Raw genomic sequence first — 17882 nt, 5'->3', positions numbered from 1 at the left:
AGTATTACGCTTTACTGATCCAAAAATGTCAACTTTGAAAGTTTCCATCTCATCCCTCAATGTGGTTGGCGGTCATAACATCTACCGTCATACTTCACTACCGGTTGTAATGTGGTCCCAATTCGTTCATTTGATCATACAGCTATCACTTACAACTAATGTCTCTTACAGTTATGGAAAGTCATTTCCGGTTATCCCCTACTTTTTTATTAAGAATATATATCTGAAATATGATCTTAGTACGTATGTGAGCAACTTCGGGTTTAGCTTACCGTTTTGAGTTACTGTAGCGGCTATAATCTATTGCTGGTGTTGAAACTGCCTGAACATGGTACTAGTTCTTACAGCTGTTATAATGGCGATTGCTTCAGAAGGTATTGTGAGCAGATTATTTTGCCTGTACAGCATCTCCTTATATGGACTAACGGTTTACTACCATCATGATCGCCAGTGTTTCGTTGGTCAACCGGATGTTAAATTTATTGAAAGAAAATAGACAATATGTTAAATGTATTTTATATTTCCTACTTAAATTGCAACAATGAATGTTATGTTACAGAAATATGTTAGATTCAGAATGCTAAGGATGTTTGTGTGACAGGTGGAGCGGAATCACAAAGCCAGGGCGAGTTTAGCTTTGCTTCCTACTACAATGACCACATGGTACTGCATGCTAGCCCTTACCCTGCCACAGTGTGGGACTACTCCAGTCAGATGGGGGACAGCGTGAAGGTGGAGGTGGACGGACAGCGCCCGGTGTCCACCACTGTTAGATCCGTTGGGGGCAAGGGAATGTGGTTTGTTAAGTTGCCTGTAGTGCCTGCTGGAGACACCCCCCACAGAGTAACGGCCACATCCTCCCTCGGAAGCATACAGCTCGCCGATGTTCTGTTTGGTGATGTGTGGATCTGTTCTGGACAGAGCAACATGCAGTTCACGCTCGATATGGTAATGGATGGATGGCGACACTTAAAACAAGGAACTTGTTGCGCATTTTAATGGCATGGAAAATAAACTTAGCTAAACATTGGATGTTAAGAACATTTTCTCATGCAGGGATTACAAAGTAGGCAAAATCTCTCACATGTGGAATTGTTAAACTTTCTGCTTTCGGAAATCATGAGGCCATAATCTAAGCATGAAAACAAATGATTGTCAATACAACTTCAACATCACTAGTTTTGTTCAGAAAACGACCTGGTTAATCCACAGATGAAAACTAATTGTTTAACTTCAAGTGCCACACACTGATCCCTTTTCAGCACCCATATTGGTCAGCACACATGAGTTGAAGAATAATATTTCCGTGTTGAGAACATAATCTTATCCAGTGTTATATTATTCTGATATGTTGATTAACCTTAACCCAAAAGTCCCATTTCACCTCTAGCCACATATTTGGAGTGGCTTTTCTAAGAAGTATAAGCCTACATAATTTGTCATATATATTTAATACATTTGGTCAAAGTGTTATCGTGTACATATTTGTCCCAATTCGTTGAAAATTCCTTACCTTATTTTAAATACAAATTATCAAAACTACAGCTTATATTATAATAAGATATTCCCAACTTAATCTTATATACCTGTATATCCAAATTCTTGTACATTTTAAATTAGCTACCTTTATTATTCTACTTCTATTTCATTTTAATTATTTTACTTTCCATATGTTTTATATGAACTTAATATAACTTTGGTATATGTTATTCAGGCTTTTTCATTTTACATCCTACTTACATAAACAATAAGCCGTCCAAATTCATACCCATAGGCACAAAATCAACATGCCCATTGTCCAAACGTAATCCCCTGCTATTTTAATTCTATACCCGTCAACGTCTACTAGTGAGCGTAGCTAAATCACTGTCAGTGTCTACCTACCCGTCACCTCCAATTATGGTTACAGGCCGGCAAAGCCACATGCTGTCAAAACATGCTTTGTGATTCTAACAGGTTACCGTATATAACAAAACAAGACTTGGTTTCTCATTTTTTATTCAACAAGGATAACATATTCATCAAAACTTTACATTGATGAATATGAATAGCATATGAATATCATAATGGATTTAATGTCATTACTGCAGATGAAGGAGGTCGCCCACGTGGTCAGCATATTCCATCTCACTCAGGTGTTGGTTCAGGAGCTGGATCTTGAGGGACGCAATACGTGCATCGATTGCCTTGTACTTCTTTCTTCTTGAAGGATCTGATCACTGGTGTGCCACCCTTCCAGGTGATTGTTGGTACGGTGGCCTTGGTTTTCGAAATGGTTCCAAATCTCTGGCATGAAGGCCCCTCCTTGAACCCAACTGGTTGTCACGTAGTCCATGAAGGCAGTCACTTTAGGGCCAGCAGGGGAGTCAGCAATGGCATCAAGCCACACATCATCCACTTTGTCACGAGGTACTAGAGGGAGGGCAGCAGCTCTTCTCACCAGCTTCTTCACCTCCTCATCTTCCTTATAGTCCATCACCAGACCTTCTTTCTGCACCACGCTTTGTAATTTAAATGTGGGACACTCATTTAAAGGTATCTCTAAAGGACACCACGCTTAGTAATATAAATATGGGACACTCATATAAAGGTATCGGTAATCGGATTAATTAATTACCTGCTAGAATAGGTGATATGCACTCAGCTGAAAACGTGGCTCTACCGGCAATAGCCATTTCTGAAATGTGGCTCTCCCGGCTAGACACCGTTTTTTAAAATATTAAAATGCCCCTCTGCATGTATTGCTTTGCTCAAAGACGTGTTTACTGTTATCCTGACTAGTGCGACCTTAGAGTAATTATACCTATTCATGAAACAGGAAGTTTTAAATGAACCTTCTAAATATAGGCCATTGACATTACTGTGGCCGGTAAACTATCATCTAATATGATGTGCATTTGGTAAAATAAATGGGCAGAAGAAAATGTTATTGTAGGTGAAAAGGCTGGGTTCCGGAGAGATTTACAAACATCCAACAATGACAATGACACTATTATTAGCAAATGTGTGTCACTACATCAAGGAACACGTCATTGTCCTTTCATCCATCTGAAAGCTGCCTTGGACTCTTTTGTATGTGTTTTGAATTGGTGGCGTGAAAGGGAACACGTTTAGATTAATTTATAACATGTACAAAACTGTCTTGTGTTTCATTGGAAAATGTTTGTACACTTTCTTGGACTGTATGTTCGCAGTCCATCAAGGTTACCAGTTATGGCCATATATATGTTTTATAATTTTTTTTATCATGTAGTCCATTTTTTCAATGCAGATAAATATTGATTTATGAACATAAATATATTTTTTTTATTTGCTGATGACATCTTTTGGTTTGATAGTACTGTTACAGGCCTCCAAGACGACTGGGTTAATTAACTTCTTATTGTGATAAGTGACAGTTAAAATAAATCTTGATTATAGTATAGTAATCGAATTTAGAAAAGCTGGTAGGCTGAAAAGATATGAGAATTGTTTGCTGGATCAATCACATTGAAACCACATCGTAGTTCTATCTACCGATAATAATAGAGGTAGCGAGAACCTAGATATGATTTTAATGAGATTATTGCTGGATGTCTAAATGTGGAAATTGTTTCTAGCTATAAATACTTGGGTGTACAGCCTTCGAGTTGTGGTTCTTGCTGTTGGACTCAGAAGGCATTACCTCAACAGACGAGGAAAGATGTGTTGATGTTACAGCCTAGAATTAGAAACTCTTATTATAACGTTTTGTTGCACATATGTGATTTCTTATGTATGGGACAGAAATATGGGGTTTTCATCCTACTGAGAACGCGCGTGTGCTGTGCGCTCTCACACATATATAGGTAACCTTAGAACATAAAGTTGAGAATATAAATCACAGAGTTGATGGCGACAGTTCCAGTATTTATTCTTGAGCAGATGTGATCAAGATACATTCAATACACAATTTCAAGCTATTACAATAATAAAGATGTACATAAGATATTACATAATATTACAATTTAACATTCAATCAATATAGAGTTGATAATTGATTGTTGGGGGAATTAGCATGGTAGAGTTGACAATGGCGGGAAGATGACTGGCTATAGTTGACATCATTTACATATTACAATTAACTGGATACTGAAAATAGAAAGGACATAGTTAAACTCGAGACTAAACACATACACATAAGATTACACAGATATACAGACTACCACCTTTGCATCTATCAAGATAATGAAGATTTATTTATTTTAATAATATGGCTGAGATATGTAAACATACAAACAGCTGGAGGCTTACGATAGGTATTGCCCTTGGCATTTCCATAACTAGCCTATCTACAATATTATCAATAATATTAACACTAACGATAAATGTGCGGTAACTCAACAATGTTAAGATTTGTATAATACACTTAAAATACAACTATTCACAACAAAGTATGACATACAATTAATGATAATTATTAGCAGTATAATAGAAATATGAACTGCATTTTATAATTAATTGCAACAACACTGAACAGAACGTCATAAACACAAACATTCCCGATAATTACTTACCTTGTACAAAGACAACATAAATACATTACCTGTACTCAGTTCAAGTGAGATAACTTCACTGCATATTTAAGAGTTATTTGGTCTAACTTCTATCATTTCTAAACAAAAAGTACACATGTAAATAATTTGAACAAGGGAAACCAGCTTACCGTAGAACATAAAGTTGAGAATATAAATCACAGAGTTGATGGCGACAGTTCCAGTATTTATTCTTGAGCAGACGTGATACCAAAGGGGCATCTGCATGGTTTTATATAGTTGAGAGGCAGAGGAGCTGGAACTGCGCCTTTACTGTTATTGGTCCAAAGTATGTAACGCCAATTTTGATTGGATAAGAATTTCTGACCAAAGACTTGTAATGACTGACTGATTTCCCAACTTTTACTAACCTACTGTTTGACATTAACGATAAGGGGATTACTTTCTAAAAACAATGCATTTGGTGAAATGTTTGCCTTGCGGTAATCCTTTGCCTAAGGGGGATAATTAGGGTGTCACGCAACCATAACCATTGCCGCGAGAGCCACATCGATTTGGGCTATCTTTTTTCGAAATGTGGCTTTGCCGGCCTGTAACCAAAAAACTCTATAGGTAGTCCTGTTCATCCAAGCGCTTTGTCCGAGTGCATACTGGAAATACCATTTTGCATTTCCATACAAGGTGTACCTTTATCAAGGTCATTTTCAACCGTAATAGTTTCTTGTATTAAACTATCATGTATGCGGGTTTACTCTATCTGAAGAGTTATCTTGGGTATACTGTTGTTTCATTTCAACTTCTTAAGTGTCTATCGTTGTGTTCTCGTTTGTTTTCTCCATTGTCCTAACTGTCACATGTTGTAGGCCAACAATGCATCTGCAGAACTACAAGTTTCTCGGAGCTACCCTTGCATACAGGTGTTTACTGTTCAGCTGAATCAATCGTCTACTCCCTTGTACGACCTTATAGACGTAGAAGAACCTTGGTCAGCCCCAAATCCGGGTGAGTGTTACAAACACACAACAAAACCTCTAGCGATGGATCTGAGCGTTTTAAACACGCAATAGAACCTCTAGAGGTGATCTGAGATCCTGTTGCGATGATATAATTGAACATGAACAATTAACTGAATGGTATTTACCCGGTTAAACACATGTCACAGTATTACAGAAGCCCACTACCTGCGAAGTATTTAGGCAATGAGAATATACACGACACCCTCATTACTCCTCGATCGTAAGATACACAACACGACCACAACCACTATATTGCATATAGTTTTGCATCCTGCCTTGTGTTGAAAGAAATGCTGGTGTTCTAGATACAGTTGGTCTCTGCCGTATGTTATGTTGGCTGTATGGCAAGTACTTGTACAACACTCTCAACAAGCCTATAGGACTGGTGGCCTCGTCCTGGGGAGGGACCCGTATAGAGACCTGGTCCACACAAGACTCACTCTCGAAATGCAGGTAAAGAGATGCCTGTAATTAATCATATCTTGTACTGCATTTTCATGTAAACAATGATAACATTTAAAGAATAACCCACGCGCTACATTATGGAGTGTGTGTCCCGAGTGGATTAATAGTGTGAAGACAGTGACTTTCGGCATTATTCACGAGGGACAGACGATCTTTAATTCCGAGCTGCGAGCAGGTTATTCTATTGGCTGTACACCCGTTCCAAACTTAATATGCATATACATGTATATTCAAAATACGGTCTAGTATTAATTGTGTATTCCTTATTCAATGTATTTCTATTTAAGATACACATTAACTTTCGACTGAATATAGATGGCATGCATCCTCAATGATATGCGATAATGTTTAATGTGAAGTCTTAAAATTAATCCTATTTTCTCCTATACAGAAGGGATTCAAGCCAACATGTAAATGGCACGCAGGAGGTCCTTCCACCCCAGGGGGATTCTGTTCTCTGGAATGCCATGATGCATCCTTTCGTTAACATGACAATCTACGGCGCCATTTGGTACCAAGGTAGGTCAATGGAGGCCCTTCATGTATTGATTGATACGGAATACTTTTTAAATTAGAATTTATTGTATGATTGTAAATATTTCCAGGAGAAGCGAATGTCGGCGACCTTGATTTATATAACTGCACCTTTCCTGGCATGATTGACGACTGGAGAGTCAAGTTCAGCCAGGGCTCAGATGGAGCAACGTCAAACATGTTTCCTTTTGGCTTTGTACAGGTGGGTTTCGAGCAGTTGTATCAATAAACACACACACACACACACACACACACACACACACACACACACACACACACACACACACACAAACACACACACAAACACAAACACACAAAAATCACTACACTTCCTGGTAGACCCGAGAAGATCCGGGGTAGAATAGGTCTTCAGCAACCCATGCTTGCTGTCAAAGGCGACTATGCTTGTCGTCAAAGGCGACTAACGGGATCGGGTGGTCAGACTCGCTGACTTGGTTGATGCATGTCATCGATCCCAATTGCGTGGATCGATGCTCCTGTTGTCAATCACTGGATTTTCTGGTCCAGACTCGATTATTTACAAACTGCCGTCATAAAGCAGGAATATTGCTGAGTGCGGCGTTAAACAACAAACCAAACCAAACTTACTGGTAAACCAAGATATGTTGAACCAACTCACAAAACGTGTTTGAGACAAGTAGGCAGTGCACAGAATTTGGGCAAACCTATTTGGTTTGTTACAAGTAGCGGGTGTAGGCATGTTGTGCACGTGTAGGTCATGACGTTGAAATTGACTACCTGCCGTGGACACACGTGTGGTGGTGGTGGTGGGGATGGGGGTGGGCGTGGGGGTGGGCGTGGGGGTGGGGGGTGGGGGCTTTACTACAGGAATACATATTGGCAAATCACGTCATCCCATTCTTTCATCAGCACCAGGATATGTACACCTTCCAGCAAGATAATGCAAGAGTGCACACAGCCAGTGTTTCAACACAGTACCTAGCGAACAATAATTCGCCTCTGCTTCCATGGCCAGCCCTGTCACCCGATCTATCGCCAATTGAACATCTATTGGATTACCTGGGTCAACGCCTCTCACGTCGTCCGCAAGTACACAACTTGAGATAACTTGAAGATACACTACATCAAATAAGCGACATAAAACATCGAATAGAGAAGGAGAGGGAGTTGCGACTTGGATTGTATAAAAAGTATCGCAGAGCTGTGAATGTTCTCGACAGAGTTGACACCGCGCTTGTAACAGCTGGCATGGGACTCTGTGTAGCCGGTGTTGGTTTATTATCAACTATAATCACCACGCCTATCGTACTTGGTATGGAAATAGCCGCCGGAGTCTCAGGACTGGCCGGAATAGCGATAAAATTTATAATTCTTGTGAATACCTCACCTCTATCACATCAGTGCCATAAATTCCTGTTTATGCTGAGAACCACACTATAATTTTTTATAAATTTTCAACAGACGTCCACTACACTGCCAACATATCCATAGTTGTGAGGGAAACCCTATCTCTTGCCAGAGGCGCCGCTGCGCATGTGCAAAGCGGGAATCTAGTCACTTCTTTCCTGTGTGTCCTGATGCAACAAGGAAAATTTTTTGTTGCACATCCGAACACGTGATTGCATTCCACACTACAACCATTGGATCGTCTCAAGCTTCATAGATTACAAGCAAAGAGCAGTTCTACAAGCAGAACGGGGGTATAGAAGATCGGAGTCTCTAGTAAGTAATTAGTTAAGAAAAGTGTTGTGGGATGAGATCTTCATCTCATAAGCAGACACCTGTCTGTTCGGGCTGTGGACAACACCAAGCTCCAGGGGATCCTCACCCTAGATGTCTCGCATGCAAGAAAAGCAGCTGTACACAGAAGTCAAGGTGCAGTTATTGCGAGCATCTGTCAAAAGAAAAATTTGACAAGCTCTCCAAGGCATGGATCAAAAATCCCGATTATAAAAAAGTCACTAGAGCATCTACATCAAGAAAACAAGTGATTAAGCCCGAGGCGGCAAAAGTTAATCATGTGGGTGACAAGCGAGTGTCGCACAAGGGCGCCGTCTCAACTTATGAGGAGAAGAGACCACGTCTCATCCCACTCTCCCTATAATGTTGAGGAGCAGATGCATTTTACTGGTCAAACAGAAAGTACCTCTAACTTGCATCCGGCAACGTCTGGTAAGGTCGATCGTGGAGTTTGAACAGAAACTAAGGACTTTCACCCTCTGCCGCGTTCCCCCTTTAACGTAAATGAGTTCATGGAAAGAATAACAAATTCTATGTCTGTTATGATTGACACACGCATGCAATCTATGTCTCGAGAAATCTTAGATCTAAAAGAATCAGTTAATCAAACCCGGCTTGGCCAATCAGGGATCGATCACGAGAGTAAACAGAGATCTAAGGCTGAATATGGCAGTACACCCTCATACAGCAGACATGTAAAGCAAGGTTACGCTGAATCAGACTATGAGGACAGTAGGAGAATTATACTAAGAGACCGAGAATCTCATAGATCTTCTCCCTACCACGCATACCATAGGGATCATCGTGAATCACGGTCTTCACACCAAAGTATGCATAGAAATACGCACCAGTCACCGTCAAGCCACTATGATAGACGCACTGACAAAGCTCGTGCATATCAGGATAGTAATCCTAAGCGTGCACCCTCTCATACTGCCACACAGTCCTGTTATACGGGCGAAGAAAGCGAGGGAAATTTGACATCACTATACAGTTATAGATCACGTGATTCCCGCACAGCTTGTCGTAAATCAGACGACCGGGATTACGATACCCTCAGCCATACGACCCACTCCCAGCACAGCCAGGGTAGGGGGTGCCGATCTACACCGGAGTATTCAGGCTATGGGGACACTGCTATAGAGGAGCATTATAGATCAAACAATTACTCCCTTAGAGACATCTTAGCAGAACTTTATGAACTAATGCCCACATTAAAACCAGATCAGGACAGTACACCCGTTAAACCCTTGATTGAACGTGCAGGATATGAGGGACCAAATAAAGGGACCGAACCATACCATACACTTCCCCCTCCGTCATATTTGGATGACGTCATCAAGAGAACTGGAAATCAATTGAATTGTTCAGTGGGACCTAGTGCTAAACTGAGGCCTGTATTTATTAAATCTGCTTACAAAACACATGATGATCTGTTCTCACTACAGCCTAGCATTGACGAAGTTTACTTCGATCTGGTTAAGAAACCTAACCCCAATATGCGCATTGATATGTCCAAGATCAAGAGCTTAGATAGGGTCAATAGACAAATGATGAATACCAGTTCTTACATCAACTGGTTAGCAGCTGGTATTCGCCATGTCATACCACCGTGCAACCAGAGCGAAGATCTTCCCTTAGACACTTCCACGGAGATGACTAGTCAGAAGACGGGATTTATCCACAGCTCATTAGACCACATACTGAAGATGCAGGAAGACCTCCTATCAGCTCAAGTATGGATGTCATCGCAGTTTTTGCTCATGCAAAGAAGACACTTACTTCAGCAAGTTCATCATGTGATGCCAGACCCCTTAAAGAGATCCATGATGTCACAGCCCATTACGTCATCGCAGATTTTCAGCGGTAGACTGAAGTCGGTGAAGGAAGCCATTATCTCTTCAACTAACCAGAGATTTCAGGAATCCACCATCTCATTAGCATCCAAGTTACAGAGACAACCGGCCGCTACTCGACCCCAGCGACGGAGTCCTGGACCCCGACGCGAACAGCCCAACTGGGATTCTTTTCGAGCCTCTACACAGAGAAACAGATAGTATCAACCCAGGTACAAGAGCTCCAAAGTTGATTTTCCCACTTCACAGAAAGGACTTGGCAGAGGAAGAGGCAGTTCTCGTAGGGGCCCCCTCCGGAGATGACTTCACCATAAATCTACAGACCCATCCAGATCCTACCGACTTCGCCTGCCCTACGGACAACGATTTAGCATTACGGAAGACCAAGGAAACGTCTATTCCAAATCCAGTCGAACTAGCCAATCTTACAAACATCGACTCAAGACTTCCCAAGTTGGGACCTGTCGGGGGCCGTCTTATGCAGTACGCAGACAACTGGGAGACCATCACAGACGACTCATGGTTACTCGAAGTAATAAGAAGAGGCTACAAACTTCACTTCTTAAAACGACCAAAACTAGTCATTCATCCTACCGGACCCCGATTCCAGCTATCAGGACCCAAGCTAATCGCGGCCATACAAAATGGCTAAGTGGCCATACAAAAATTACTCGCAAAAGGAGCTATCAGCACCCTAAATGAGTCAGACACCACCCTCGGATTCTACTCCCCAGTTTTTCTGGTACCGAAGAAGAATTCTTCAGAGATGAGATTAATAATAGACCTAAAAACTCTGAACAAAGATTACCTGAAAAAAACACCCACATTTCAGGTGGAATCTATAAAGAAGTTGAAGAATTCCCTAAGACAAGCAGGTTGGATGATAAGCATAGATCTCCAAGACGCATATCATCACGTCCCCATCCATCCAAGTCATTGTCGATACCTACGATTCTCTGTCAACGGTCAGAGATAACAGTTCAGGATACTACCATTCGGCCTATCCATCGCCCCATGGTTATTCACCAGGATCACCAATCCCGTCATTGGGTTCGCCCATATGAAGCTCATAAGGCTGCACGGATATATAGACGATTTCCTATCGGTCGATCAGGACAAATCACAACCCACTCTAAACACAGTGTGTCTCATCCAACTTCTCACACATTTAGGTTTCCTGGTTCACTTTCAAAAATCAGAGCTAGTACCCACACAGGACATCACCTACATAGGCACAAGATTTATTCTCGACAAGGGCATAGTCGCACCCCCAGAGGACATATATGCAAGGGTACAGCACATGATTACGAGCGCACTCGATCAGCCCGTCAAGTCGAGAAGGTGGTGGATGTCTTGCCTAGGCACGCTCACATCTATCCAAGACCTAACCTACAGAGGCAAGCTACAATTGCGGTCCTTGCAGATTTGGATGAACACCACCAAGAACCTAGAGCTGGAAGCACTAATCCAACCCCCAGAAGTTCGAATCTCAGAACTCCTTTGGTGGCTAGATCGTCAAAATGTCATGCCAGGTATTCCACTAAACTACCCCACCCCCCTACATCAACTCTACACAGATGCATCAGGAGAGGGTTGGGGTGCCCATATAGACGATGTCACCATTCAAGGGAAATGGTCCTCCCAAGAGAAAGAGTTGCACATCAACTGTCTAGAAATGAGAGCGATATATCTAGCATTAACAGCTTGGCTAGATCGTCTACACCACTCGTCAGTGAAGCTCACTACAGACAACTCAACCGTGGTCGCTTACATACAGCACCAAGGAGGCACAAGATCTCAGCCTTTACTGAAGGAGGTTACACGTTTATATGCCTTGGTAGACTCAGTGAGTTGCAAGATCGAAGTAAGACACATTCCGGGCAAGCTAAATATACTAGCAGATTACCTATCCCGGAAAAACAAGATAGTACCCACAGAATGGTCACTACATCCTGAGGTGGATATTGGGACATTCCAAACATAGATCTATTCGCCACATGTCTCAACAACAAGCTACCAGTCTATGTCAGCCCGGTACCAGACCCACTAGCACTCCGAGTCGATGCGCTCTCCATGGAATGGGAGGGAATGTTTGCTTACGCATTTCCCCCATGGGCTCTCCTAGACAGAGTACTGAGGAAAATAGAGGAAACGGACTGTGTCATAATCCTCATAGCCCCGGCTTGGCCAAAAAGGGCTTGGTTTCCCAGACTTCTACAACTCCTGATAGAAGTACCTCTGAAACTCCCAGTACGTCACGACCTATTGAGACAACCAAAGACGGACATATTTTACGGCCGCCTCGACAACCTCCATCTTCACGCTTGGAAGTTATATCGCATAAGTTGCAAGCAGCCGGTTAGTCTAAATCAGCTGCACGAAGAGTGGCTAGCTCATGGAGACCAACCTCATCTGCATTATACAATAACAGATGGGACAAGATCGTCGACTGGAGAAGAGGAAAACAGTTACATGGAGATATAACGATACCTATAGTAGCCGATTTTTTGCTCCATCTCAGAAATGACAAGAAGTTACGACACGGCACTATCGAAGGATATACTAGTAGATCAGCCCTGTCATCAGTATTACAACACGATGACCTATCTATAGGTACCCATCCAGTACTAAATCGACTTATGAAGTCTTTTGCCCTGGAAGATATAAAAGTACCAGGTACTTTTCCTAAATGGGATCTATCTATAGTATTGTCAGCATTGATGAAAGCACCGTATGAACCCATGAGTAGTGCGACATTACTATCAGTCTCCAAGAAAACTGCTTTTCTCTTAGCCATGGCTACGGCAGCTCGCGTGTCAGAACTACACGCTATTGATATCTCCACTGTAACCCATACCAAAGAATGGAAAGCAGTGTCGTTCAGATCGCTCCCTGAATTTATTGCCAAAAACCAGTCGTCAACCTTCGGCCCACTCGGACATCGGCAATACACAATACCAGCCCTAAGTAAAAGTGTGGACTTCCCGGATAGATTGCTTTGCCCCATAAGAGCCTTGAGATATTTTATCACAGCGACTCAACCCCACAGAAAGCAGAGAAAACGCCTATTTATCTCTTGCAAGCCCTCGTCAGAAAAGGACATCACAAAGGGCACTGTAGCGGGATGGCTAAAAACAGTTATCACAGATAGCTATAAAATGGCGCAAATCTCCACTCCGATTTGGGGTAGCTGCAGACCCCACGAAATCAGAGCACTGGCAACAAGCCCAGCCACATGTGAATACTGCATCCATCGAACAAATCGTGGCCAGCTGCCAGTGGAAGTCCCACAACACTTTTTCAAACTTTTACTTACGAGACATACAGACCGATCTAAATGGACTATACACTCTGGGGCCTTTGGTGGCCGCCCAGGTGATAGTTACCAAGTAAAGTAACCTGTTCCCTCCCTCTTCCAGGAAAGGGAAAAAAGAGGGGGTTCGAAGATTTCAGAAGTACCTCATGAACTCAGGGTAAGTTGTACTTTGTTACTGGACTGCGCTATTGAGTGAGTAAAACAGGGCAAATGTCAACACTGAAATCAGAGATCGAAGGATTAAGTAATATACGGTAATCTTCATGATAGGAACGTCATTGTACTACCACCGGAAGTGACGTCATAGGAGTCATCACACCGGAGAAACGTTAAGATACGTTAAATATCACTATCCAAAAGGGCATAACGGTAAACCACGTCATAAGTGATACGGGAGAATAGTGACACCGGAAGTGACGTCATAGATGACATCATCACCGGAAGTGACGTCACAGATGACGTCATCACAGGAAACGACGTCACTAAAAAGTCTAAGTATCACAAGGGAATATACATATACCCTTCACATGACGCCTTGAAAATTCTATACGTCTAAGTCTTGTAAGTAGACTATTAGACACATCCGTTTAAGACCCCTTTTGGCATATAACCCTTGGTTTTACCACTTCACTAGCCAAATATCTATGGGATGCTAGATACCAGAACCCGCCGGTTCCTCTGGTATATACTGGCACTGATGTGATAGAGGTGAGGTATTCACAAGAATTATCAAACAATAGTTATCATTGTGAAAAATTCTAAGAATACCACCTCTATCACATCAGGAATTAATCCCTCCCACCTCCCCAAATATCTGCATCTAGTTGATGAGAGTATGGGTTGAAAGAAGTGACTAGATTCCCGCCTTGCGCATGCGCAGTGGCGCCTCTGGCAAGAGATAGGGTTTCCCTCACAACTATGGACATGTTGGCAGTGTAGTGGACGTCTGTTAAAAATTTATAAAAATTTATAGTGTGGTTCTCAGCATAAACAGGAATTTATGGCACTGATGTGATAGAGGTGGTATTCTTAGAATTATTCACAATGATAACTATTGTTTGATTCCTCGTAGGTTGCAAAAAAAAAGCATTAAAACATGATAATATTCGGATACTCGCAGAAGCAAAGTTGAACAGCATTGAGGATCATATTTCAACAGCACTGGCTGATTGTAAGATATCCGAGGAGGAGCTTCGTTAAGTTTTGTCAGAACTCACCAAATACAACGTAATGAAGCAGGAGATTCGATCAAATTCTCGTAAGACCAGTGGTATTAGCGAAGGCGAGAAAAAAAAGTTCATAGAACAGGGGAGACAACATGCGCGTCAATTATTCCGTGCCAAAACCAAAGAACTGGTTGGAGAATAAAAATAGATTGCTTGATCACTTTGGATCACACCACAATAATTTAGACGAATGCTTACATAAGTATATCATAATGGAGCCAATCAAATGGCGAGAATTACCACAGGGTATATATTATATCAGTGATGCCAAACTAACCAAATACGGTCATCAATTGTTTCTTTCCAATTACCAAGAAGAGTATATAGTCTGGTCTCCTAGTAAAATGAACAAAGAACTTAGTAAAAATGTTGAATATCACTTTGTTCAAAATAATGGTATGCGTATGAGTTAAAATAATAGAACATATTTTCATTACAATTTAGTTTAATCTCATGACGATCATTGAATCACATCGTCATTTTTGCATAAAAAGGTCCATCTGTTGTAGCAGTATAGGTATATAAATCTGGCTCCAGTGGGGTTGCGGCAGAACCCCCATTACCTATACTACTGAGTTTAATAAAGAAGTGTGTCAATGAATCGACTATCACTACATTAAGTTCTTAACCTTCAGAATGACATGACACTATTCATTATTGCTCTCTGGGGTAAAAAAAAGTATTCCGTGTATCCAGCAAATACTTCCCTTATTAACATTGTCAGATACTTCTCAATTGTTGTTATCTGTGCAAATTAGTTGTCACCGTTTTCACAGTCATCGGGTATCTAAAATCAGCAGTACGATTCTGTGGTATTCTGTGGTATTGAACGCGTTGTTAGCCGAGGCACGACACGCACATATTCATCGTACTGCTTGTCGCGGACCACCCGCTAATCCCTTTCTTCACGGTGATACTCGCCAGTGGGTGGATCTCATACAAAGTCATACGTGGTTAATTGTCAGGTCACAGATCAACTTATCCAGTTATTAAAACAGCAAGCTGTGAGTGATGAGAAGGTGAGAAGGGTGCCCTCATGTCAACCAGAAATTGGTTTGTTCAAACAAGTTCATATATCTCGTCAAAAGTATCGCACTACCAAATTTGAAGTGTATCCGCGAGTTCATTTTCAATGAAGAGATTTTCAAAGGTACACTGTGACACATCTTCTGCCTGTAGAATGGTAGCCACTAACTGCCCAACCTTGTGGGTGCGTTTTTGCAAGCCGTATGCACACCAAAAGGGTATCTGTAGAGAAATTCATGTCAGATGACAGAATGTCCATGCGTCTTTACTGCTATTCATTTTAAACTGAAATGCCTAAGCGTGCTATCCCAGATAATCAAAAATGGCAAATCATTGGCATGCACCAAACTGGCATGACATGTCGGGATATTGTCGTGTTGAACATTAACCATACTGTAATCAGTCGACTCGTTAGAAAACACATATTGACTGGACATGTGAGGAACTTGCCGAGATCAGCACGTCCACGGAACATCAGTGCCAGAGAGGACAGGGTCCTTGTACGCCAGGCAAAACAGCTGCCAACTTCAACTTGCACTGATCTTCGTCATCACTGGCATACCCACAACAGAGTTTTCCTCAACACCTTCATGTGTCGACTGAATCCAGCAGGATTTAGGGCCAGAAGATCAATAAGACGTCCACTCCTCTCACCCCAACACATTTGGGACCGTTTAGCCAGGTGTCAGGCTCGAGCACAATGGAACTTGAGGTCAGGGAGGATTCATTGTTTTCTTCTTTTTTTTATTGCACCACACTGATGGTACGATGGAGGCAAAACGGAACATATTATCATCAGCACAACATCCAGGAAACAGTGGCATGTGGTGGCGGCTCAGTGAGGGTATGGGGATGTTGATCCTTTGATCGTAAAGTTGATTTGGTCACAGTTCAGCAGACACTAAATTGACAAAGGTACCATGATACCACATTGAACGGTTTTGTTGTGCCTCATCTTCATAACCATGAACTCGCCACATGTCCTGTCTTCAATGACGACAATGCGCGACCCCACCGAGCTGCGAATGACCATCTCCAGGACCCGGTGTATACATTGTATGTTGTAAGACTAGTCCACTTTGGGATAATTACGTATCGTCAATATTCAAAAAGTAACTTAGTTACAGCACAGCAACACGTTCATGGGATATTATGTAGCTTCTTTATCAAGCGGTTTGCTGTTGAGGATGTGAACATAAATTTAATCTGGATAATAAAGAACTATATTTTCTTTTCTCGTAATTGTAGTCATGCACGCTAGACATAATGATGTAATCGTGGTGATAATTATTCTTTACAGCTTGCAGGAAACAGGAATGACTCCTCAATCCAGACTGGTTTTCCTGGAATCCGCTGATTCGGCTACGTCCCAAACGACAGGATGGACAACGTCTTCATGGCTGTTGCCATGGACCTGCCCGACTTCTCATCGCCATATTGAAGGTGACCTGTTTGAATTTGTATGCAAGTAGTTCAGAATTATAGCAGTTTCTTACAAATGATTCTAGACAATCCTATTTCTACAATTGGAGATGACCGATGTGTTGCCAGTGTTCACCCCCGAGATAAGCAGGGCGTGTGTGAGCGCCTTGTACGATCAGGCTTATCCGTGGCCTACAACAAGTCCAGCATACAGTACCAAGGCCCGCTACCCGATATGTTCTCATTCAACACACAGATGAAGTTCATCAACGTAGATTATGGCTATTCCGGACTCAGCATTGATGTTCGTTCTTCACATGGCTTCGAGTTAAACATGGTGTGTCTGACTGGACGGTTGTGTGTGTGACTGGACGGTATGTGTGACTGGACGGTTGGGTGTATGAGGTGAAATTGGTTTTAACGTCGCGTCCAAGATTATTGCACTTATATAGCGACGTGCATGCACGTGTGTGTGTGTGTGTGTGTGTGTGTGTGTGTGTGGCTGCTTGTACTAGTCTACGGACTGATGCCGATTTATAGTGCTAGCTCACTGAGATACCATGCCGCAGTTTTAACATGAATACCCCACTCAGACACAGTATACTGACTCCGAGCCGACCAGTCCTTGTTTTAGCCCCTTAATGCCGAGCGCCAGACAGGGTAACAACAAGTACCATCTTTTAACGTCTTTTGGTATGACGTGGCCGGGGATCGAACCTCGGACCTTCCGCTCTCCCACTAGACCACGGAGGCGGTGGTTGTGTGTGTGACTGGACAGTTGTGTG

At 42.1% G+C, this 17882-nt stretch overlaps 1 pseudogene; it reads left to right on the top strand.

Annotated features, from left to right (window-relative positions):
• The first annotated feature begins 355 nt into the window (after window positions 1-355).
• On the top strand, window positions 356-17464 carry LOC139475414 (sialate O-acetylesterase-like; annotated as a pseudogene).
• The last annotated feature ends 418 nt before the right edge of the window (window positions 17465-17882 follow it).

The sequence above is a fragment of the Haliotis cracherodii genome, unplaced genomic scaffold, assembly GCF_022045235.1.
Source record: "Haliotis cracherodii isolate W230 unplaced genomic scaffold, xgHalCrac1.p SCAF_3, whole genome shotgun sequence".
In the NCBI taxonomy this organism is placed as follows: domain Eukaryota; kingdom Metazoa; phylum Mollusca; class Gastropoda; order Lepetellida; family Haliotidae; genus Haliotis; species Haliotis cracherodii.
This window is presented reverse-complemented; position numbering and strand designations above follow the sequence as displayed.